The sequence below is a fragment of the Phascolarctos cinereus genome, unplaced genomic scaffold (genome assembly GCF_003287225.1).
Source record: "Phascolarctos cinereus isolate Bilbo 61053 unplaced genomic scaffold, phaCin_HiC Scaffold_9;HRSCAF=440, whole genome shotgun sequence".
In the NCBI taxonomy this organism is placed as follows: Eukaryota; Metazoa; Chordata; class Mammalia; order Diprotodontia; family Phascolarctidae; genus Phascolarctos; species Phascolarctos cinereus.
The window spans coordinates 59,718,193-59,741,999 of NW_027556402.1; the positions used below are offsets into that span (position 1 = coordinate 59,718,193).

The 23,807-nt window shown below is 35.8% G+C and overlaps 1 protein-coding gene across 1 annotated transcript in view; it reads left to right on the forward strand.

The window, feature by feature from the left end:
* The window catches only part of LOC110195665 (bifunctional heparan sulfate N-deacetylase/N-sulfotransferase 3), a 214,490-nt gene that overhangs the window by 78,982 nt on the left and 111,701 nt on the right, over positions 1-23,807 (forward strand). The window lies entirely within an intron of this gene.

Genomic DNA, 23,807 nt, shown 5'->3' on the forward strand with positions numbered 1-23,807 from the left:
TTTTAACACAGATTTCTAAATCCAAATCCATTTTTTCCTCATTTTAACATTAGGAAAATTAATGACAAAATTAGAAGCCATAAATAAGGAAGAATATTAAGAGAATAGGAGATAGAATGCTGGTCTTGGAATCAGGAAAATTTGGATCTAAATGCTATTTTAAATGGTTACTAGTTGTGGGAAGCTTCAGAAGTCACCTAACCTCTGTCAGATTCAGCTTCTCACCTAAAAAATGGTCATAATAATAGTATCTATCCCACAGGTCATTGTGAAAATCAATTGAGATAATATATATGTAAAAGGCTTTATAAACATATAGATCTATATAAATATCAATTTTGTTATGAAATACTTTTTTATAAGGAAGTTAGCCAAAACAAGATTAGAGCTTTGCTATCATCGAGTACCCACTTTGAGTCAATCATCCTTCTCTGTGTTTTAGGTGATAAGATAATTAATGGGACTGATTCCACCATCTCCTCACAAAACTTGAGTCATTTTGCCACAGACACACCCCATTAGGCAATGCTCCTTGTACATCAACAGGCTGTAGTCTCATTAAGGAAACAAGTTATATGAATATGAAATGGCTAAATAACAATATAATAACATGAAAGTGCCTCTCTGAGTACAAAGAAGCATTGTGGCATGATAAATAGAAAGGTGACCTCAGAGCCAGGAAGATCTCAGGCCAAGCCCCATCTCTGATACATCCTGGCTGGGTTACCCTAGTCAAATTGCTAAGTGTCTGTTATGTGCCAAATACTGTGCTTTGTAGTTTCCTCAAAGCAAGTTTTAGATATTCTAAGTTACAGAGAAAGTATTGGCCTGAATTCATGGAGCAGCCCTCACTTGTGAGTTCCCTATACCAAATAAGTAACAGATTCAATCCGTAACCCTATAAGCAGAGCACTATACAATAAGCTGACAGAGATGCCCCAAGGTACAGATTATAGATTAAGAACTGGAAAGAAACTCTTAAATAATTTAGAGTCATTTTCTTATTTTTGTGGTTGAGCCAGGGAGGTTAAGCAACACAAGCAAACAGAGGGAGGATGTGGACCCACATTCTCTGACTTCAAAGACAAGAATTTTTCCACCATAGCAGAGATGGGGAACCAGTGGCCTCAAGGCCACATGTGGCCTTCTAGGTTCTCAAGTGCAATCCTTTGACTAAATCCAAACTTCACAGAACAAATCTCCTTAATAAAGAGATTTGTTCTGTAAAACTTAGACTCAGTCAAAAGGCTGCATCCAAGGACCTAGAAGGCCACATGGTGCCCACCCCTGCACTATAGCATACTACATCCATTTCAAACAGTCCATGTCTTCGTGAGGTTTATAGTTTGGTAGGCCAAGCGATAGATAACATACATTGTTAATTTTAAAGTACATCAGAGAAACACAGAACAAAATGTCAGGTAATATCTTAAAAAGAAGACCATTATTGACTCAGAAGATCAGTACTTCAGTAATTCCAAGACCTGAGATTTTATCATTGTGGGCGTCCTCACTAATGCTGATTTTAACCTATCTGAGACTTGCTTATTATTATTATTATTATTATATTATTATTATTATATTAAACACTTATAGAGCCCTTTAAGTTCATCTGTCCCATTGGTAATACAACCTTGACACAATGATACATTGCATATCAGAGAGGAGAAACAATCAATATGATAGAGACAAGTGCCATGCAAATTCAAAAGTTACAGCAAATGATTAATGGTCATGCATTTCTGTGAATTATACTAACAGGTGCAAAAAATGGAAAGGAAAGCATTGTACACAACAATTATTACCACTAAATAAATAACAACAAAAAATTAATGCAGTGATGTCAGTCATAACTTTTTGTATCCTTCATTTATTTGGAGAGGCCATCATGGTACTGATTGGCTTTGAAGTCAGATAGATTTTGACTAAAGTTCTGTCTCTGGCACTTCCATGATCTGTGTGACCGTAAGGAAGTCATCTGATTTCTCAGTGCCTCAGGCAACATTCTGGTTCTATAAATTACAGTTGTGATACTTTTCTGAATTTAAATAGTCCATTTCTAACCTGAGGTTCTCCACACTGACGAAATGACTGGTCTAGACTCCTTTCCCTTCCATCCCCCCCCCCAAAAAAAAATACCACAGAGTAAAACAATATTGAAATGTGTTTAAATGAGGCTGTGGATTTTAGTGGATTTAGTGCTGGATATATCATCAATAATACCTGGGTTCAAATTTTGCCTCTAACATTTACGAGCTGTGTTCCTGAGCAAATTGTTTAACCTCTGCATGCCCCTGGCAACTTCCTATATTTTATCTACAAAATAATAGGTGGTTGTCAATCCGACCTAGTTGTTGGAAGTTGTCCATGAAAGTGGAATTACAGATCCTGCATTCAAATGTTATGATTTGCGTGTTGCAGGAAATCCCACAAATTCAAATTATCCACATTGTTCCCGGGCAAATCTCGATGTTTCTGTGTAGCCTCTTCATTTCAGGGGCATTATCTCCATGGACAAAACTGCTTTGATTCTATTAAGAACACATATCTTGGGGTGAATTGAGAAACTCTCCAATGATATCCAACCCAAAGAGGAATCATAGACTTTAGCATGGAGAACAGGCTTTTAAGGTGTAAAGTAAGGCAATAGGCATGGATTATTCCCCATACCTAATGTAACAGCATCCACCTCACCTGCAATCCCCCTTACATCCCAGTGATCTGATTGAAATCATACTAATAGGCACTAACAGTGCAATCTGGCCACATAGAATTGCTCTCAGTTTGGGGATTTTCTCAGAAAGTAGATGCTCAGCCAAAAATTAAGACTTAAAAGCATTTAAACTTGGTGACTAAATGTCCTGTTTCTCTACACTATTTCCCCATATTTCACAGCTATTTTCCTGCAAAAATAGGGTAGATGGATTGTTTGGTAATCTTCCTCTAGCAGCTGGTAGAAACTCTGGCAGCAACAGAGAATATTTTTTTTTCCTGGCAAGTCACCTAGATATAGAGCTGTCAGTCTTCCAGCTGATCAACATTTCAAAGCATACTGATAACCATTTAAATGCTATAGGATTAAACCTGAATTCTAGGTGAAGTGCTAAGGTTTGTTTAACCCCTTGGTAATTACTTAATGTATACCACATTTTATTATTTTTATGCTTTCAGTAAAGAGAAGAACAAAATGTGTTTGTAACTAGCTCAGGATCATAAAGGAATACCACACCTGTCCCGGTGTTGCAATTCAGATTAAAAAACACAGCCAAAAATACTTCATGTGTGCCTTGGCAATGAATTCAAACTCTCAAGAAAGGCAGAGGAATAGCATCCTTCTATCTTGATGTCAAAAACCATTATTATTGTTTGCAAAAACCCTGTGAGGCTGAGGTTCAACTTAAAAAAAAAAAGAACTAATAATAACAACAATAATCTAGTGTGTGTTCAGTCATGTCTGATTCTTCATAACCCCATTTGGGGTTTTGTTGGCAAAGATACTGGAATTGTTTTCCATTTCCCTCTCCAGATCACTTTACAGATGAGAAAACTGGGGCAAACAGGGTTAAGTGACTTGTCTAGGGTCTCACAGCCAGTAAATGTCTGAGGACACTTTTGAACTCAGGAAGATGACTTCAGGCCCAGAATTCTATCTACTGCACCACTTACCTATTAATACTGTTAGGATGTAGTATATAAAGGTATGGCAGAAAGAGCAATAGTTCTGGAATTGTAGGACCAGGATTCAAATTATACCTCTAAGTTTACTACGTAGGCAACTTTGAGCAAGTTAGATAACTTCCATAATTAAGTCTGAGGCCTCAGTTTGCTTATTTTTATATGACCTGTGAGGCTTTTTCCAAATATAGATCTGACATGCTAAATTATTGTGTGCACTAAAAATCCTATGTTGGTGTTGTAAACACTCATATTTCCATCTTCAGAGCTTCAGAAAGGAAAGAAAGTAAAAAAAAAAACAGCCCTCACTTTTTTGATGGGGGGATAGGTAGAAGGATGGGCAATATAAATATGTATGTGTGTTAATACTGAAATAAATTCATGACCTTGTCTCTGTGGGTATTTTCTTCAGCTTTCTGAATCACAACCTAGTCATGCTTTCTCATTTTTATGTAATAGTTTTCCTTATCTTTACCCAACATGTTAGAAGTCTTCGATGGGTTCTTTTAATATTTCATGGATACAGGCGCGATGTCCTAGGTGTACAGCTATTATCTCTCACTGTCATTACATGACTAGTCCACCTAATTTTCCACATTATACAGGCTTTTGATGATATCGCTAATGCTTTTTGTGTCATTTACCATTCACTTCTGAGATTATAGTGATTTATGATTTGTATCCATCCAACACCATCAAGATAATATTGGTATTTATATAGGGAAGCCACTTGAGATCAATAAAACTCCAACCAACCTCAGAGAGTACCCAGTCTAACCCATACCTGACCAAGGAGTCTCTCTAAATCATTTTTCAGAAATTATTGTTGAACTTTATTATCTCTGATGACTGGAGAATTCACTATCTTACATGTGCGAGTTTTCAACTTTTGTGCATTCCTAATTATAAAGATGTTGCCTTACATTAAGCCAAAATCTTCCTATCTGCACTTTCAGCATATTACTCATAAACCTGGCTTCTGTTGCCAAATGTATCATCTAATTTTCCATATGATAGCTCTTCAAATACTTGATAATAGCTATCTTGTACCTCATACGTTTTCTCTAGGCTAAATATCCCCTTTCCCTCAAATGGTCTCTGGTATGGTTCCTTCCTTCATAACCAAGATAATTCTCCTTGTTAGAGAAAACAGAAAAAAACGAAGTCATGTAGTCCTGTTCCCTCTCCATCATTAGGAAATTATCATCTGTGTCATTAGACACGGATAGGTGGCCCAGTAAATCAAGCACTGGACTTGGAGTCAAGATGTAAATTCAAATACAGCCTCAGACAATTAATAGCTTTGTAATCCTGAGCAAGTCAGCCTCTAACTGCTTCAGTTTTGTCATCTATAAAGTGTCAATAATAATAGCACCTTCTTCCCAGGGTGTATTTGAAATGATCTTTGATTCATATAAATATTAGGGTTTTTTTTCACCCTCGTAACCGCTTCCACTCCTAATCATGCCTTTATCCCATTCTTTAACTCTTCTTTTTCCCTATTATAGGTAAAAAAAGAAAAAAACTTTCTATTCTTAGATCTCATCACCAGCCTTACATAATTTTGTACGTCTTTTAAAAATTTAAGCTGGTTCAAAATTCCCTGTGCATTCATATCATAACAAAACTAATGGTAATCCTTGAAAAAGAAGGGGAGCAGGGAATCAAGACGTTCATGACAAAATTCATTAAGTTTATAATGAATAAGTGTAAGGTCGATCAACAGTAACCATTTACTTTATTTTTTAAAATTTCTTTACTTTTATGCTAAATATCACAGGAGATACATTTTCATATACATGGTAGACCACAAAAGAGGGTTCTATATGAAACTATAATTCTTCATTTTACATTGCTTTTTTAAAGAAAAAAATGAATTTTAGTTTCTTTCAAAACTTCCCTTATTTGTGCTTCCTTCTAAATTTTATTCTTTTCTTTTAATTTTTAAAAATGCTGCAATAACCCTCTTTTGGGATCAGGGGGCATCACTATTATAAACTCCCTCTCATCACACCCTTCTCTATTAATCAGAAAGAAGAAAGGGATAAAACTTGTAATAAATAAGCTTAATATTTATAATAGAATTATCACTTGTAATAGTAGTAAGAATAGTAGTAGTAGCAGTATTATTATTATTATTATTATACTACTACTACTACTACTACTACTACTACTACTCTACTACTACTACTACTACTACTACTACTATATCCACATAGTGGCCATGCCCAAAAACATTTATCTCTTTCTACATCTTATATTCATCACCTCTCTGTCAGGAGATGGGTAACTATTAATCATATGTCATCTGGAGGCATGGTTGGTAATTGCTTTGTTAACAAATTTTTAAGTCTTTAAAAGCTGTTTTTCTTACCAATGTTTTCATCCATAAATTGTTCTCTTATTTTAGCTTATTTCACTGTGTCCATTCATACTATTCATCATTCTCTGAAATTATCTCATCATTTCTGATAGAGCAATAATATCCCATTGCACACATATGTCATTAATTTCTTCATTCTTTCTCTAATTGCCTAAGAAGAGCAATGTGCTAGGAAATATTTAAGAACTAGCTTGCTAAAACAACGTACCCATGCCACACTTTTAATGTTAATCTGCATTGTTAACATTTTTTTTCCATTGCTTTCTTAGTTCTAATCAACAATACAATAGATTTCCTAATTTGTAGCATTTACTGATTTCTGAGATGGAAATTTTCACAGTTAAATTTTGACAACTAGCTATTACAAGCCAGTTCATTCAGGTTTAGCACATTCCTAGCTAAGAGGAAACCTTAGGCATTAGATTCTAGTCCTTTTCTTCCCTCTCACCCCCTTAATCTTTCTTCAAGAACAGGAAATGTAGTTTGCTATAATTCCCCCATTAGTATTATCCACCCTCTTAACCTCTATTAATATCCTAACTTGTTTCCCTATAGTGTTTGATGTATTTGCATGCCAAACTATAGATGTCCAACTCTCCTTTGTCCTTTTCAGACCTGTGAGGCTCATCTGATGGCCACTACCCACAACTCATTCCTGCATTTTTTTATACTACTTCTGAGAAATAGCAAGTTGCATTCTCTTTTCTTCCTCCTTTCTCACGCCAGTGTATTCCTTTTACCTTCCTTTACCTTCGTCTTCTTCAAAAATCTCAGAACAAAAACATTTTTATGTTTTTAAATCCTTTGAAGACATCAGAGATCTGAAAAAAAGTACTTGTTTCCGCTCTTCTCATTAGAACATTAGTGCTACATTGTTACATAACTCCTTACAAGTGCACAATTAAATATCTTTCTAAGTTTTTCTGGACTTTAAGTTTCTACTTAACTTTGGTCTTTTACCTGGAAATGCTTTAAAGAAAGTGATTCTTGGTTGTTAGTATATATCTTTTGCCTTTAGAATAATTTCCTCCAAGGTTTCCTCTTATTTGTAGTTGAAACTGCCTTGATCCTGATTGTATTTCTTTGGTACTCTACTTACTTTCTAAATGCTTACAATGTGTTTTCTTTGTCACAAAAGCTGTGATTTTGGGGTAAGGAATTCCTGGGACTTTACCTTTTTGGATTTCTTTCAGATAATTGGTGGATTCTTTCTATCTTCAGCTTGTGGTCCAAATATATACAAGGAGTTTTAATTTATGATTTCTTGAAAGATATTGTATAGGTTTTTTTTTTTAAGTCATGGATTTGAGGGAAGCTAATGATGCAGAAATTATTTCTCCTTGACATATTTTCAATTTTTAAAGTACCAGATATCTCATGTTTTGTTCTGTTTTTCAATATTTTGATTATGTTCTAATATTTCTTGCTCTGTCATGTAGTTTTTGATTTGTCTGGATATTTCCAGTGCTCCACAGATTTCACTTCTTGATCATATTTACCATTTTCTCTTCTAAACCATTTATTCTTCTTCCAATTCTTTCCTGTAGAGTTTCTATCTCATTATCTAGTGCAATCTCTTGCTTTATTTTTTCTAGATATTCCTTTAGTCTGTGTAGTAATTTTTCTTTAAGACTCTGCTTAAAGTTCATACAGAGTTAGCTGTGGACTAATTTTTTATACTAGTTAGTGTTTTGTTTTATTTGCTCATCTGTCCAGCTCTAATTCTTGAGTTTAGGTTTTGTGTCAGGTCCAGGATCCTCCTCTGATTGCACTTGTGGGTAAGCAAGTCAGCCCAGCTTGGTCTGATCCTGGGACCCCTGGGTTTCCACACCTTTATCTTTGAGGTTAAGAATAGTGTAGTTTCAGAATTCTCTCTGGCATTTAAGGAGAGAGTGTTAGTGACCTGAGAACCCCTGGCTCAGGACTGGCCCAGTATGAGCATTTCACAGCTCTTACATTGCATATTATGCACTGGGATGGTCAATGCCTGCTGCCCCCAAAGACTTCCAAAGACCCCACACTGTGACCTTTAAACTATGCCAGAGCTTTACCAGCTTGCTTGTTATCTCTGAACATAGAGCCTCAAAGCCTGAATGTTTTCTATTTCTGGCTGTGTTGACACTCATTTTGTTTATGGGACCAAATTTCTTATTGGCTGTGGGCTTTTATGAACTTTTTTGTGCATATATTTGGTGGAAGATTGCACCTTTTATAGTTTCTCATTGGATTTCCTTATCATTATTTGGTCTACATGGATTTTCAGAATTTTGGTTCAGGGGTTATTGGGGAACTGGGTGGCCTTTCTTCTGCTCAAGCATCCGTATGGGCAGGAAATCTTTATTTCTTTAAAAATAATACTTTAGGCACAACTGCAATGGACCTTAAGTATCATATAAGCCTAGATTGTAGGATCATAGATACACAACTAGATGGAATTTTAAAGGTCATTGAATCAATCCCCCTTATTTTAAAGATGAGGAAACTGAGTTTCAAAGAAATTATGTAACTTTCTAAGAATTATATAGATAGTAAGCAGGATTTAAACCCAGACTGAATTCTCAGAAGAGAACTAAAAGAAGAAAGGTGAGTGACCAGCCCTAGGTTCCATGGATAGTGAATGACATATCCAGTATTTGGCTCTTTTCATCCCAAATCCAAGATTCTTTCCATTAAACCACATTTAACAGATACAGTAGTTAAAAGATAGACTCGAGAATTTTGTTTTGTTTTATTTTGTTTTTCTACTCCCCCTGAGCTATGTGCCTCAAAATATGGTAGAGTGGGTTGAGTAAAGGCAGGCACTACCCTGAGCTGCCTAAATTCACCTCCTAAACAACTTTAAATAATGTCTCAAAATTAATTCTGGAGTGGCAGAACCAATGAAAGAACAGAGTGAGATAACTTTCCAGGAAAGATGTCTCCCTGGGGTGAGAGTGGAGCCCAGCCCAGCCCAGGCTGCCCTCTAGCAAGCCAGCAGCAGGCCTTGGGAGTGACTGAATCTGCAGTAGCCCATAGCCTTTAAAATGGTGAGTAACTGGTCAGAAGGAGAATACAGGGGACCTGTAGATGGCACTGGGTGCAGGACTCTGTTGCATTGCCCACATGCAATTCTGGGTCACTGTTCAAGATGAGAAGGAACACTAGAATGTGGGACATCAGTTGAGTGGGCACCTTGGTGACCATTCCAGGATGGAAAAGACTACTTGTGGTCACTCACGAACCAGAGCACAATCCAAAAGAGCACTGACCACATCTCTCCGTAGATCATACCACACTGGAACAACTGAAAACTTAGGGACCCCCACAACTGGTTCTAAAACCAGCAACACTAAAAACCTGAAGCTTGGGACAGTGCTTTACCCGCCCTGACAGCAAAGCTCAATTTTAACATAAAGTCAACATAAAGTAAAGGATATGAACAGGCTGTTTTCATATAAAGAAGTCAGAGCTCTCTATAGTCATATGAAAAAAGAAAACTTCTAAATCACTATTGATTAGAGAAATCCAAATTAAAACGACTCTGAGGTACTACCTCATACCTATCACATTGTCTAAAGTGAGAGAAAAGGGAAATGACAAATGTTGGAGAGAATGTGGGAAAATGGGGACATTAATGCACTGTTGGTGGAGTTGTAAACAGACCCAACATTTTGGAGGGCAATTTGGAATTACACACAAAAGGCTATAAAGCTTTGTATACAGGAGTACTGAACCAGCAATACCACTACTAGGTCTTTATTCCAAAGCTATTTTAAAAAAAGGAAAAGGACTTACATATATAGAAAAATATTTATAGTAGCTCTTTTCATGGTGTGAAAGAATTGGGGATTGAGAGGATGCCCATCATTTGGGAAATGACTGAACAAATTGTGTTATATAATTATAGTGGAATATTATTGTGCTATAAGAGATGACAAGCAGGCCGATTTCAGAAAAATCCTGAAAAGACTTACATGAACTGATGCAAAATGAAGTGAGAAGAACCAGGAGAATAGTGTACACAGCTAACATCAATATTGGATTGATCAGCTGTGAGTGACTTACCTATTCTCAGCAATGCAATGATCTAAGAAAATTCCAAAGGCCTTGTGATGAAAAATGCTATCCACCTCTAGAGAAAGAACTGATGGCATCTGAATGCAGAACAAAATATACTATTAAATTGCTTGCCCTTTAAAGGAGGGATGAGAGGAGGAAAGAAGAGAATTTGGAACTCAAAAGTAAAAAAAAAATCTAATATTAAAAATTGTTTTTACATGCAACTGGAAAAAAACCAAAATATTTAAAAAATAAAAAATGACACAGAAGAGTAATTAAAATCTAATAGCAATTATAAGTTGACCTTTTAGCCTATGTGCCCAGGAAATGACATTCTTGTTAAATATTAGCTCCCAGCTTTTGTTCATGTTCAACGTTATAATAAAAACTGCACCAGCTATTGAATGATTGGATCTGGGTTCAAATATTTCCTCTGACACTTATAACCTGTGTGACCTTGGGTAAGTCACTTAATTCTTAGAGGCATGAATTTCCTCATCTGTAAAACAAAGGGGTTTCATTAGATGGATCCAGAGTTCACATCAATGATGATCTTAAGATTCTGTACTTCTCACATCAAGAACATCAAAGTTTACTGAAGGGTTTTTAAGGATCCTCAACAACAGAAATTCCCCAAACTCGTCAAAAACAGAAGCGAGGCGTGTATGGCCAGGAAACAGAGGGTGAATCCAAAGCTGCCCCCAATACCAGAAACACTGCCTATTCTTTATAGTAAAATGCAAGAAAGGAGAAGAAAAAAAGAAAAGAAATCAATTCCACAGAAGCAGCTTCTTCTGTTTCTCATTTTTGTCTGGCTTCCAGGCGAATCCAAAGATTACATGGAGACCAGATTCAACACAAGAATGAAGCTTGCAATGTGGAAAACAGCTGCTTGTTTTTTTGTATTGTGATTATTATTGTAATCTCTTTGTGGGCAGGAGCTGGGTCAAATTTCTTTTTATCTTCCCTAGCACCTAACATAAAGTCTTAGTACTTAGTAATTGTTTGTTGAATGAGATATAAGTTTTTTGGTATATATCTGCATATACACATACTATTTCCTTCCCCCCACCCACCACTCCCAATTAGAAGGTGAGCTTCTTGAGGACAGGACTTTCATTTTTGTCTCTGTATTCCTATCACTGGGGCAGCTAAGTTGTATAGTGGATAAATAATTGGGCCTAGAATTAGGAAGACTCATCTTAAAGTTCAAATCTGGCCTCAGACACTTATCAGCTGTGTGACCCTGGGTAAATCATTTAATACTGTTTGCCTCAGTTTCCTCATCTGTAAAATGAACTGGAGAAGGAATTGCCAAACCACTCCAGTATCTCTGCCAAGAAAATCCCAAATGGGGTTATGATGAGTAGGACATGGCTGAAAAAGACTGAATAACATTCCTATGACTTAACAAAATACCTGGAATTAAACAAATCTTGGTTAACTAGTTGATAAATAGAAAAGCTGTCAAGTTTTCTGGATTTTTTTTTTTTTGTGAATGAGCGACATGTACAAATTTCATTGGTTTATAAAAAATAGGTCAGACCTATTTTATTTCCATTTGAGGCTTTCAAGGCTTACAAAACCTCCTTGATGTTCCATTTAGGGTCACAAGCAAAGTTTTCTAGCCTCTTCTGGGAGGGTCTTGCAGCTGGCCTGCTCATTCCTATTGCTAATGAAACAAAGACCACTATTCTTTACAGCCCTGGGATGGTAAAATTTGGTCCCACCAGTTATTCTTCCTTAAATTCTTCAGTCATTGCCTTTGATTTAACTGGATTTTTTTAAACATATACTTAGAAATTGCTTAGCATTTATTTTTGTAATGAATCTAGGAGTGCCAACAGCGAGCCTCTTTTTGATTCAAAGCTCTCTCTTTCTCCCCTACCTGACATAGTCTTCCCCAACTCCCAGAATTGTGTCTCTATAGTGCAATATTTCTCTCTGTGCTTCTATTATCACTCTCAGACTATGTCCCTGGCTTACACCTGCTGGGTTCACTCTATTCTAGCAGCACATCTGGCCTGCCTGTTGTTCATTTTGGCAGCACGGATGCTTCAGCTCCACATGGGAAATTGTTAACAGTTTTAATTCAGCTTTGAACGTTATTTTCAGGAGCTTATTGTAGACTGAAAAGCAAATCTTTTAGGCAAGATAACATTTCATAATTATAACCATTTGAAAGTGTAGCTTCATAGCTTGATGAGGAAAATGTATACTGCAGTGGGAAGAATGTCAAATGTGTACAGTCTGGAGAACACAGGAGTATTTGTATGAAGTGGTACACTATGGAGAAAGAAGAGCCAAAGAAAGTCATACACAAAGACTACAGCAACATAAACTGAATCAAGGCAGAGGAAACACAATTCTAGTCAAATGCAATGATAAATATTAGGACCATATTATCAAATTAAAGAACCCATTCTTCCTTTCTGGAGAATGTGCTTTATATTCATTCAATTAGCAAGTATTTATTTGAGAGGCATATATCACAAGTTGTTGGAGCACTAAGCCTAAATAGCCTGGAAAAGTTGATTAAAATGCTCCCTTTGCTGCATAAAATTTAACCTCTTTGAACCTCAACCAACCCTCTAAGACTTGCCTACTAAGATATAGATGCGATATAGTCTGCCTTGGGGGCATATGGTTCCACCCTAATGAAATCACAGATCTTTGATGTTGACTTTGTTATGGCTATTCATTGGAAATGATACTAAGGGAATTATATATAGATAGATAGATAGATAGATAGATAGATAGATAGATAGATAGATAGATATGTGTGTGTCTATACATGTATACATATATACATGTGTATATATGTATTATACATATATGACATGTGTGATATATTTGCACATATGCTTATTCTAATTGTACATGCACACATATTTAGTTAATGTGAGCACTATGCAACTAGAGTGTTTTGCAGATATACTAAACAGCTTAATGAGTCATGAGACAGACAAGTTTTACCTATAATATTTCAACTTTTCCAGTTTGGGAAAAGCCTAATATTTTATGGAGTTACTAGAGTAAAAAGAGGGAAAATCATTGCAGAAATAAAATAAGTTCTCTATTTATAGCTCTACAAATGCCATTAGTCTTGTGTCTTCACAAATGAACTTCTTAAGCTAAAGTCTAGAAATTAAGGAAGATACACTATTTATTGGTTTAAAACCAGTAAAATTATTTTATTGTAAGGCATCTTGCAGCCATCAAGCAACTAGTCAATGTGCATTATTGGCAGTTGTGCTAAAAATTACAAATAGTGGAATGTAGCTCTTGAAAAGTAGATACCCTTAATTTACAAAGGACTGTACTGTAGGATTTCAAGTTAATATTATAGTTTTACCTATTTAAACACAAATTCAACCAAACCTGTTAATTTGCATTAGCTACAATAAAAATTCTTTTTAGAGAAGTGAGCATATTAGCTTAAGTAATTTAAAAATAAAAATTATATCATTAAAAGAATAATTTAGAAATGCACTTGAAAATCATGCTTGCCTAAATATTATACATAGTATCTCAAAAAATTCAGTATAGATTAAAGCTTCAGTAGCTTAAAACTGCACTGAATAGGTGATATTATAATTGAAGGGCTATCAAGTAATAGAAATATTTGACTTGATTCTTTGAATCTGTACAGCAGGAGTTGGTGACCTGTGGGTATGTGAACTTTGTTCTATATTTTCATATCTGTATTTCACAATAATTGTTTTCCTTTATTATTTTGTATATCTTTTATGCATTTGAAAACATTACTCTGAGAATTTTACCAGACTGCCAAAGGGGTCCATGGCATAAAAAAGAGGTTAAGAATTCTTCTATAGTAGGTAGAAGTAGGACTAGTGGATAGAAATAGATAGGGAGCAGATATTTACTTGAAATACATTTTTTTAAATCTTTATATTTTGATGTGGACATCTGAAACAAAATCTATTGCTCTCGACCTTCTCTGTTACGTTCTTCTGAGAATTACTGTGCGCTTTTTGTCACTATAGTTCATTTTTCTTTATTTCACTTAATGCCCTCTAATGCAGTGATTCTCAAACATTTTAGCCTCAGGATCCCTTTATGCCCTGAAAAATTGTTGAAGCCCATAAAAAGATTTTGTTTGTGTGGGTTATATCTATTTGTATTTACAATATTAGAAATGAAAATGTCATAATGTTACTATAAAACTAGTTTTGAACTCATAGATCTCCTGATAGTATCTCAGGGACAGCCAGCAGTCCCTGCACTATACTTTGAGAACTGCTGCTCTAGTGTTTTACAGTTTTATCAAAACATTTTTATCCCTTACTCTCAAAATTTAGCATAAAGGTCTCTTCCTCTGAGTTATGAGAAATTTGCCAAGTATACCCTTCCTTGTCTTTTTGAAATTCACTTTGCCCCTTAACAGAAGCTCATCCTTTTGGCATTATAGACAGAGTCCACAAAAATTAGATCTTGTTCTTTCTATAATCTATGTAGCCGGCAGTTCATTTGCTGTTACTGCTTTCCTCAACCATATTCACATCCACCAATTGGAAGAAATGAAAAATACCACTCATCTTGCCCATAATTTCAAGGAGATTGGCACTCCTTCCACTAAATGCAGATTGTCATCCCTCTTTAAATTTATGAGATGGCCTCTCAGAATGTCTATGTCCAAAACGAAAACAAAAACAAAAAAAGCATGACTTATCAGCCAACTCAGTGGTGAGGCAATGTGAATTTAGCTAGGTTGGTCCTCAGGCCAACAGAAATGCAATCCCTGGGCTCATAGTACTAGTCTCATCTTTAGTACTTTGTTCCTCCATATTAATATCCAATTTGATATCAAATCCCATCAGTTCTTCTTCTGTAATATCTTTTATATTTAACCCTTGTTTTTCATTCCTGCCATCATTATTTTAATCCAAGCCTTCATCATTTCCCACTAATCTCCTTGTCTTTCCATCACTGATACTGAAATAGAGCCTGGATGATTATACACTAAGTATAATATGTATTGCACTTAGAGACACCTTTGCACTTTGTTAGACTTAGACCCGAAAATCTTTCAACATAAGATTCTCCCTATATACTAATTCTCCATTCAAACCAAATAGATCTGCTCACTGTTCTCAAAGTTCATCTTATGCATTCCTGCCTTCCAAACATTTGCTCATGTCCTTCCCCTCTCAGCAATGACATTACCCATCCTCTCTATTCATCTGAACCTAACTTACCTAACTTCTAAGGCTCATGTTCTTCCTGGCCCACTCAAATCTACAGTGATTACTCCTTACTCTGAACTGGTTCCTATACTTTGGCACTAAATCACATACTGCCTTTTAAAATCTTTTATTGTTGAATTAATGAATGAATGAAGCATGTGGTAAGCACTTATTGTTTTGCAGCATTATGTTAAGAACTGGAGATACAGATATGAAAAACAGGTCAACGTGCTCCCATTTTAAAGCGGAAGACAAAACATATGGAAAGTTTTAGCTGCAAGTCAAATGGAAAAGGCCCATGGTCCTTAGTCTGTAGTAGTAAAGTTGATATTAATTCCACTTCTTTCATGTGGTTTCCATTGATAGGATGATGTCATTTTCTCATATTGTCAAGGACTTTGGGGGCAAGAATTTTCCTTTCTACATCTTCACTAGCCATGACATGACATAGCACATGCACATGCTCCCTCCTGTTTTTCAGCTAGGCTGGTTTGCCTGCCCTATATATATATATATATATATATATATATATATATATATATATATATATATATATATATATATATATATATATATATATAGCAAGTTGGTAATTAACAGTTGATAGGAAGTTGATGTCTAGTCCCTTCTACATAGAAATTGCTTTCCCAGGTGATGGTCCTGAGGGCTAGCCTGGAAATAGGAATTACGGTCTAGGGGATCCAGTCACTCTCAGGGTTCCTGTGCCTATCTGCCTAGTGATGGTAGCTGTTCAGAAGTTGTTGCTGATGGTGATGAGGAATATGGATCCCCTCTCCACAAGGATTTCTCCCCTCAGTGTTGGCTGTGAGGACTGGACTAGAAAATAGGTGCGGTGGTTTGGGGCAGAGGGACTGCTACTCCCAAGGCTCTTGGGTTCTTAGTCTTGAGCTATTCTTATTAAAGTCTTAGGTTAGATTGTGGTCAAGGTGGTGGTGATGTGACCTTCCTGGAACAACAGAAAATAGGCATGAGAGTTGTGAAGGTGGCAGCACCTGCCGGACCATCAGTCCTGCTTCCAGACTAGCTCTCATGGCCATCATCTGAGGAAGTAACTTCTATGGAGAAGGGGGAAGCCCTTCTCCCCACCAACTATCCACCAATTTCCATATTCAAGGTAGGAAAAAACAGCCTGGCTGAACCATTTTTAAGGCTTTTAAAAATCCAATTATTTGGTACTTCATATGCTTTATTCTGATTTCTGAAATCAGGGGCCATCCATCTTCTGCAGCATTTAGCACATAGTAGGTGCTTAATAAACAAATGTTGGCTTTGTCAAAGGATAACCAGCAATACTTTCCCCCGTCCTAACTACTGCTGTGGCAGAAAGCTGGGAGAGTTCACTTTAGACACCAGCAGCTGTCTCTTCCTGGGCAAATCTTTACACTTCCTTAGAATTTCTTTATTATTTAGACTACATTCTTCTAGTCCCAGACTTTATGAGCTTTCATTACTTCCCAAAAGTCCTATTTGTTATTGTTGGCAGGCTGGAATGCAGGGGAAAGTAGAAACGGAGTTCAGAACTTTAAAATCTGACTGGGGAAAATATTTCTGGATCTTAATCACCTGTTAATTTACATAATGTCTTTAGTTTCAGCTACCTGCCTAAGAAGGTTTATCATCCTTGCTGCTCTTATAAATACCACAGAGGGCAGTCGAGAGTTATAACAAACACAGATCAAGATCAAATTTCTTAGTCTCTCTAGAATAAACACTTCAATGAAAATTAGTACTACGCAGACTTAAAAATTCCTGGTCTAATCAGTCTTGTGTATGTTCAGAAAGATTAAATGTGTTTGTACGTTCCATGGGAACCTGAGTCTGCTTCTGAATTGTTTACAGCTTTGTTACCACTCAAGGACCCCTTAGGTATATAGCTTAATCTATATAAATGTGGAAAAGGCTGGATTAGACTAAGCCCCTCATATCTCATTTTTAGATCTTTTGGTGCCTCCAGACAATTTTCTTTTTTCATTATTTTGGACCAGGTTTTAAAAAGCCTCAGTAATATATTGTTAGCTATGCATATCCAGTCCCTTTTTAAAAATTTTAATTCAAACTTGGTGACTAATTTACCTGGACATTCTGGCTCTTTAAAAGTCATCCTGGGACATGTAATATATGAGCGTTTATATGGCTTCCTACGCCTTCTCACAAAAGTGTACCTTTTGTTAAATGCTTCTGAGGCAAACACATTTCTAAAGGAATGACAACACTTGAAAAATACTGAAAGGAACACCATTATCAAGAGAGGTAGATAGCATGGTCTTCTAGGCAGGGAGAACTACTTGAAATAAATTACGTACCTTATTGAGTTTTTAAGAATCAAGAAAACATTCCCCAAATCATTCTTTTTATTTAGTTTACACATAAAAAATAAGTTTAAAAGAGAATGCATAATTTATCTCTGTGTGTTGCTAACTTTCTCTTGCTCACTCTCTCACACTCTAATACCTGTGAATTCAAATGCTTAAGTATTTCTTATTTTGCTACCATGTTTTTAAAAATCTGAGTATATTTTAATCACTTTTCAGCCAAGAGTTTTCATGTGTGCATGAGACAAGACAGAGAGACAGAAACAGAGAAAGAAGTGAGAGGGGTGGGAAAGGAGGAAGGTGAGGTGTGGAGGTTGAGTAGGCTAACAGTAATTTTACTTTTACTTCAGAGACTAAAGCCTGGTATTCCCCTCTCCAACCATAGTCATTTTATAGCTTATCTATACCTATTTTCTCACACCCCAGAAACTTCATTTGATACACATAAGGATTTACAATCAATCAACTCTGTCCATTTCCACCCTTCTGTCCATGCTAGATTTTAGGGCACTCAGCTCAAATGCTCTTGTTATCACATAAATTCTTATACTTTTTTGCCCATTGCTCAATGAAGCAATTCTTAGCCATAAATGACTCCTAATATCTGTTTTCTCTGATTCCATCTTTTCACCCTTCTCTTTAGTTTTGTAGGAAATGGTGCCCCATCATCCTTCTAATATTAACTCCCTCATTTATGCTTATAGCTCAAGTCTCCCTGATTTTTCAAGGGATCTAGTTTATACATTTAACGTTTCTCTCCCTCCAGGAACTCCCTGTTCCCCAATTCCTTCCCTTTGATGAAACATAATTTAGTTCCAGGCATATTGAAACAATTGTCATTTAACTCTGTTTCATTTAACCTCATTTCCTCTTGTTTTTGTTGTTATTCAGTCATTTCAGTTATATCTGATTCTTCCCAAACCAATCTGGGATTTTTTTTGGCAAAGATACTGAGTATTTTGTCATTTCCTTCTCCAGCTCATTTTACAGATGAAGAACTGTGGCAAATAGGGTCACACAGCTAGTAAATGTCTGAGCCAGATTTGAACTTGTGAAGACAAGTCTTTCTGAATCTAAGCCCAATGAAATGCAAAATGAATAATTTTGATCACATTAAAGTAAAAAGGTTTTGCACAAATGAAGCCAGTGCAACCAAGATTAGAAAGGAAGCAGAAAGGTGGGCAATGATTTTTACAGCCAATATCTCTGAAAAAGAACTGAGTCAAATTTAAGAGAATACAAGTCATTCTCCTACTGATAAGTACTCAAATGATACAAACAGGCAGTTTTCAGATGAAGAAATTGAAGCTATTGATAATCATATGAAAAAATACTCTAAATCACTAATGATGAGAGAAATGCAGATCAAAACAACTCTGAGGTGCCACATCACACCTATCATATCAGCTAACATGACAAAACAGGGAAATGATAAATGTTGGAGAAGATATGGGGGATTGGAACACACTAATGCAATGTTGGTGGAGTTTGGAACTGATCCAATCATTCTGGAGAGCAATTTAGAACTATGGCCGAAAGGCTATTAAACTACGCATACCCTTTCATCCACCAATACCACTACTAGTCTATATCCCAAAGAAATCATAAAAAAGGGAAAAGGACCCACATGTACACAAATATTTATAGCAACTCTTTTTTGGTGGTGAAGAATTGGAAACTGAGGGATGCCCATCAATTGCAGGATGGCTGAACAAGTCATGGTATATGAATGTAAGGAATACTATCGTTTCATGAGAAATGATGAGCAGGCAGAGTTTTCTTTTTTTCTTTCTTTTTTCTTTCCTCTTTTTTCTTTCTTGTGGTTTTTCACTTTTGTTCTGATTCTTATTTCACAACATAACTCATGTGGAAATGTGTTTAATATGATTGTATATGTGTAGCCTATGTCAGATTCATGCTGTCTTGGGAAGGGTAGAGAGGAGGGAGGAAGAAAAAATTTAGAAGTCAAAATCTTATGGAAGTGAATGTTGAAAACGAAAAATTAATTAATTAATTAATTTTAAAAAATTAAAAAAATAATAATCTAAACCCAGTGTTCTATACATTGCATTACCTAGCTGCCTCATTTCTTTTTTGTTACATCCATATTTATTCCTTGTCCATCTCTTTCAGCTTTCTTGCATGAGTCTTTCCCTCTTTAAGTCCTTGAAATATTGATTTTTATCCCCACCCATCTCTTAGAACTTTTCACTGGAGATCTACCAATGACTTTCTCAATGACAAATCCACTGGACATTCATTTATTTTTCCTCATTTACCTTGACCTTTCTGATTTGTTTGACGTTATTCACCACCCTCTTCTTCACTGAAATTCTTTCCTCCGTTCCACTCTATAACATAATATAACCATGAAATGTTGGTTATATCAACTAAAATATTATTTGTTGTAGAATGCTCATGGTCTGAGAATCATGTTCAGTAAATTCATTTACTTCAATATACTCATTCAATGTAAGTGCTTAATAAATCAATGACTCACTGTCTGAAAAAAAAGGCAGAAAATTTGCCTGTGTTGGCTCACACGAACATGCAAATTTTCTCCTTCCTTTTTCTCTCCAACCATACCTTTTCTCTTTGTCTGTATATCTTCTTCTTCTTAATATCTCTCAATCGAGGACATTCCCCAAGACTTAATCAGTAGCCCTCTACTTTACTCTTCCTCAGAATGTTATTAGTTCTCTTACCTTCAATTTCTACCTTGTTGACAACTCTCATATTGACACATTTAGTCATATCTTCTCAAGTAAGCTTGAGTCCTGTGTTTCCAACTGGCTGTTTAACTTTCTATTTCAGTGCACCACAGTTGAAGCAAAGTCCTTATAGGCAAAACTAAGTTCAAAATTTTCTTCTAAAACATTTGTCCTATGCCAACTTCTCTATCTTTATAAATGTCAACATGAGTTTACTAGTTTTAAGCTCAAAAATCCTAGAGTACTATGTGACTCCTACCTCTCATTTTTTACCTCATTTTTTCCTATTTTTGTTTCCTTCAGAGTACTTTTTTCATATTCATCTTTTCCTTTTTATTCAATATTGATATGATCCTAGTCCAGATCCTCATCAATTCACACCATATTGGAGAATCTTCAGTGATGTTAACTGCCTATTGACTCAAGTCTAAACTTCCCTCTTTTACTCAAGGTCCTCTATAATCTATCTAAAATTAATTTCCATTATTGGACAATACAGACCTTTTCATTTTGTCCACCATGTTTAATCAGTGTGCTCCTGAACACTGTTTCAAATCCTACATTTGGATATTTGTTAATGTTATTTGCAAAACTTAGAATGTCTTCTTATTTCTGTGGCACCTGTCCAAACTTCAAGGTTCTTCAAGGCCCCTATCAAGTACCACCACATCTTCAGTTGTTCTAAGCGTCATTGATCTCTCCTTTTGTGATGCAACCTAGGTATTTTTATCTGCAGTACAAAATTTGTCATGTAATTAAATATTCTCTTGTTTTGATCCATAGTTGTCATGTCCTTTAGATGCATTATTTTTTTAAAAAATAAATTTACTTTTTACAGAAATATTCTAAATCCCTTCTGCCTCTCTCCTATTAAAAAATCCTTATAACAAATATGCATATCTGGCAAAACAAGTTCTCATTTGCCATGTTCTAAAAACATTCTATATACTGAATCCATCACTTCTCTGTCAGGGAGTAGTTAGCGTGCTTTATCATCTAGCTTCAGGAATCATGGTTGATAATCTTTTTACAGCATCATCATTTCTGGACAAGTGTGATAATTCTCATTTCATTCATAAGTCTATACAACATCTTTGAAATTGTTTTTCTAATACTGATATATCACACATTTTCTGTTTCTACTTACTTCACTCTGCACAAGTTCATAATTCTTGCCATGTCTCTTGGAAATGATCTCTTTGCTCATTTCTTAAACCCATCAGTATCCCATCACATTCATATACTATAATTTGTTTGGCCACTCCCCAATGGATGGACATGTCTTTAATTTTCTGAGTTTAGTTCCACTCAAACAGCTGCTACAAATATTTGTGTACGTGTAAGGTCTTTCCTTCTTTCTTTTATCATTTTTGGGTATATACCTAGCAGTAGAATAGCTGGATCAAAAAACACGCACTGTTAAGTAACTCTTTGTACGAAATTGTTTTCCAGAATGGTTGTGCCAATTAGCAGGTCCATCAACAATACAGCAATGTGTCTGTTTTTCTATAGCATCCCCAGCATTTGTGATTTTCCTTTTCCATCATCTTCACCAATCTGATGAGTGTGGGATAGAATCTCAGAATTGCTTTAATTTAGGTCTGTTTCCTCAATCTGATTGTAAATGACAAAGGAGGGTCTGTGTCTTCTCCTTTTGCTGTATTTCTCATTCATCCTTATTTCCCACTGTGCTTAGCTCAGTTCTAAGCATGGACTAAGCACTCAAGAAAACTTACTGATTGATTTCTGAAGGGCAAATGGCTGAGATTCTTTCCCATATACCTCATTAGGACTTAATGAAGCTAAATGTATTCCCTTCATGTGACTGTGCAGTGGTTCATGCAAAAATACTTGAAATGTCCCTATTTATTATAGCAACTAAACCATCCTCTAATGTGTAACTCCTATGGTCTGAGAATAGTGTTCAATAAATCAATTTAGCACAATGAGTGAGTGCTCAATAAATCAATGACTCACTCACTGAAAAAAAAAAATTGGCATAAACTGGTATCTATTTTAGCTAACAGCCATTTAATCAAGATGGATTAAACCCAGATCACATATTACCATCTTATCCTTAGGGATCATCCATTTAATTCAGCGTTTGTTGAATATATTTTGTCAAAAAGTATATTGCAGGCTTTGTTATGCATTTGATCTACTGAATCACTGAAATAAGGTAGAAGGGATCATGCTTTAGTTCATCTAGTATAATGCCTTCCTCTAATTCATCAGTAAGTCAATTCTGGTTGAGCATCAGTGTAAAAGAGATTGTGCAAGTCTCTGTGTATAATAATACACAGGAAATATAAGATGTAAATTCTTTTCATGTAAAAATTCCCATTTAGATGGGTATATGGCATAGATAAATGAAAATGACAGTTAACAACAACAACAACAACAAAAAGTAATTAATAAAAGCCAATGACTGCTATGGATTGTAAGGGCTATAGGAGTACACAGGATGAGGAGTTTACTATAGAATCAAAGGTGTTTTGGTTAAGATAGGATTTAAGCTGGGCCTTGGAGTATGGTTAGATTTAGGTAAGTGGAAAGTAGGAAAAAAAAATTTTTAAACATAACGGCATCACCTCGCCTTGAGGACTGAAAATTCATCTAGCTATTATGGTTGTTCTTTCTTTCTTTCTTTCTTTCTTTCTTTCTTTCTTTTTCTTTCTTTCTTTCTTTCTTTCTTTCTTTCTTTCTTTCTTTCAAGGAGGACTTTTTTTAAAGGAGAGGTTTTACTATGTTATTTCCTTCCAATTACTGTTTTCTATTCATGTGAACAGATTGCTTGGTGCTTTTAGGGATGACAGCCATGTAGATTCTCTCTTTCTGTAGTATGGTAGTATCTTTGTTAATACAGTATCCATCACTATTTAATATTTTATGGCTACAATAATAACTAAGACGCAATGTGCTTTGATGTATACGAATGATAGGCTTGGAGTCAGTGAAACCTAGATTAAAATCTAGCCTCTTAAGATTTTCTAACTGCAAACTGTGGGCAAATCATTTAATTTCTATGTATATCATGCAGTTATCTTGGTCTTCTCTTTTAAGTCATCCATCAGTCAATAAAGCATTCATTAGGTGCCTACCATGAACTAAGACAAAGTCAGGCGGCTACAGGGATAGAGGGCTGGGTCTGTAGTCAGGAAGACTTGAGCTCAAATCTGGCCTCAGACACTTACCAGCTGTGTGACCCTGGGGAAATCACCTTATCTCTGTTTGCTTTAATCTATGGGAGAAGAAAATGGCATTCCAGTATCTTTGCTAAGAAAATCCCATGGACAGTACTGGTATGCTTTGGTGCGTGGAGTCACAAAGAGTCAGACAGTGGTGAACAGCAACAACCACCATGAACTAAACACTGTGCTAGGCTATAGAGGTACAAAGGCAAACAGGAAATAGTACCTGCCTTTGGGGAGCTTACAATCTAGCCAAGGAGACAATGTGG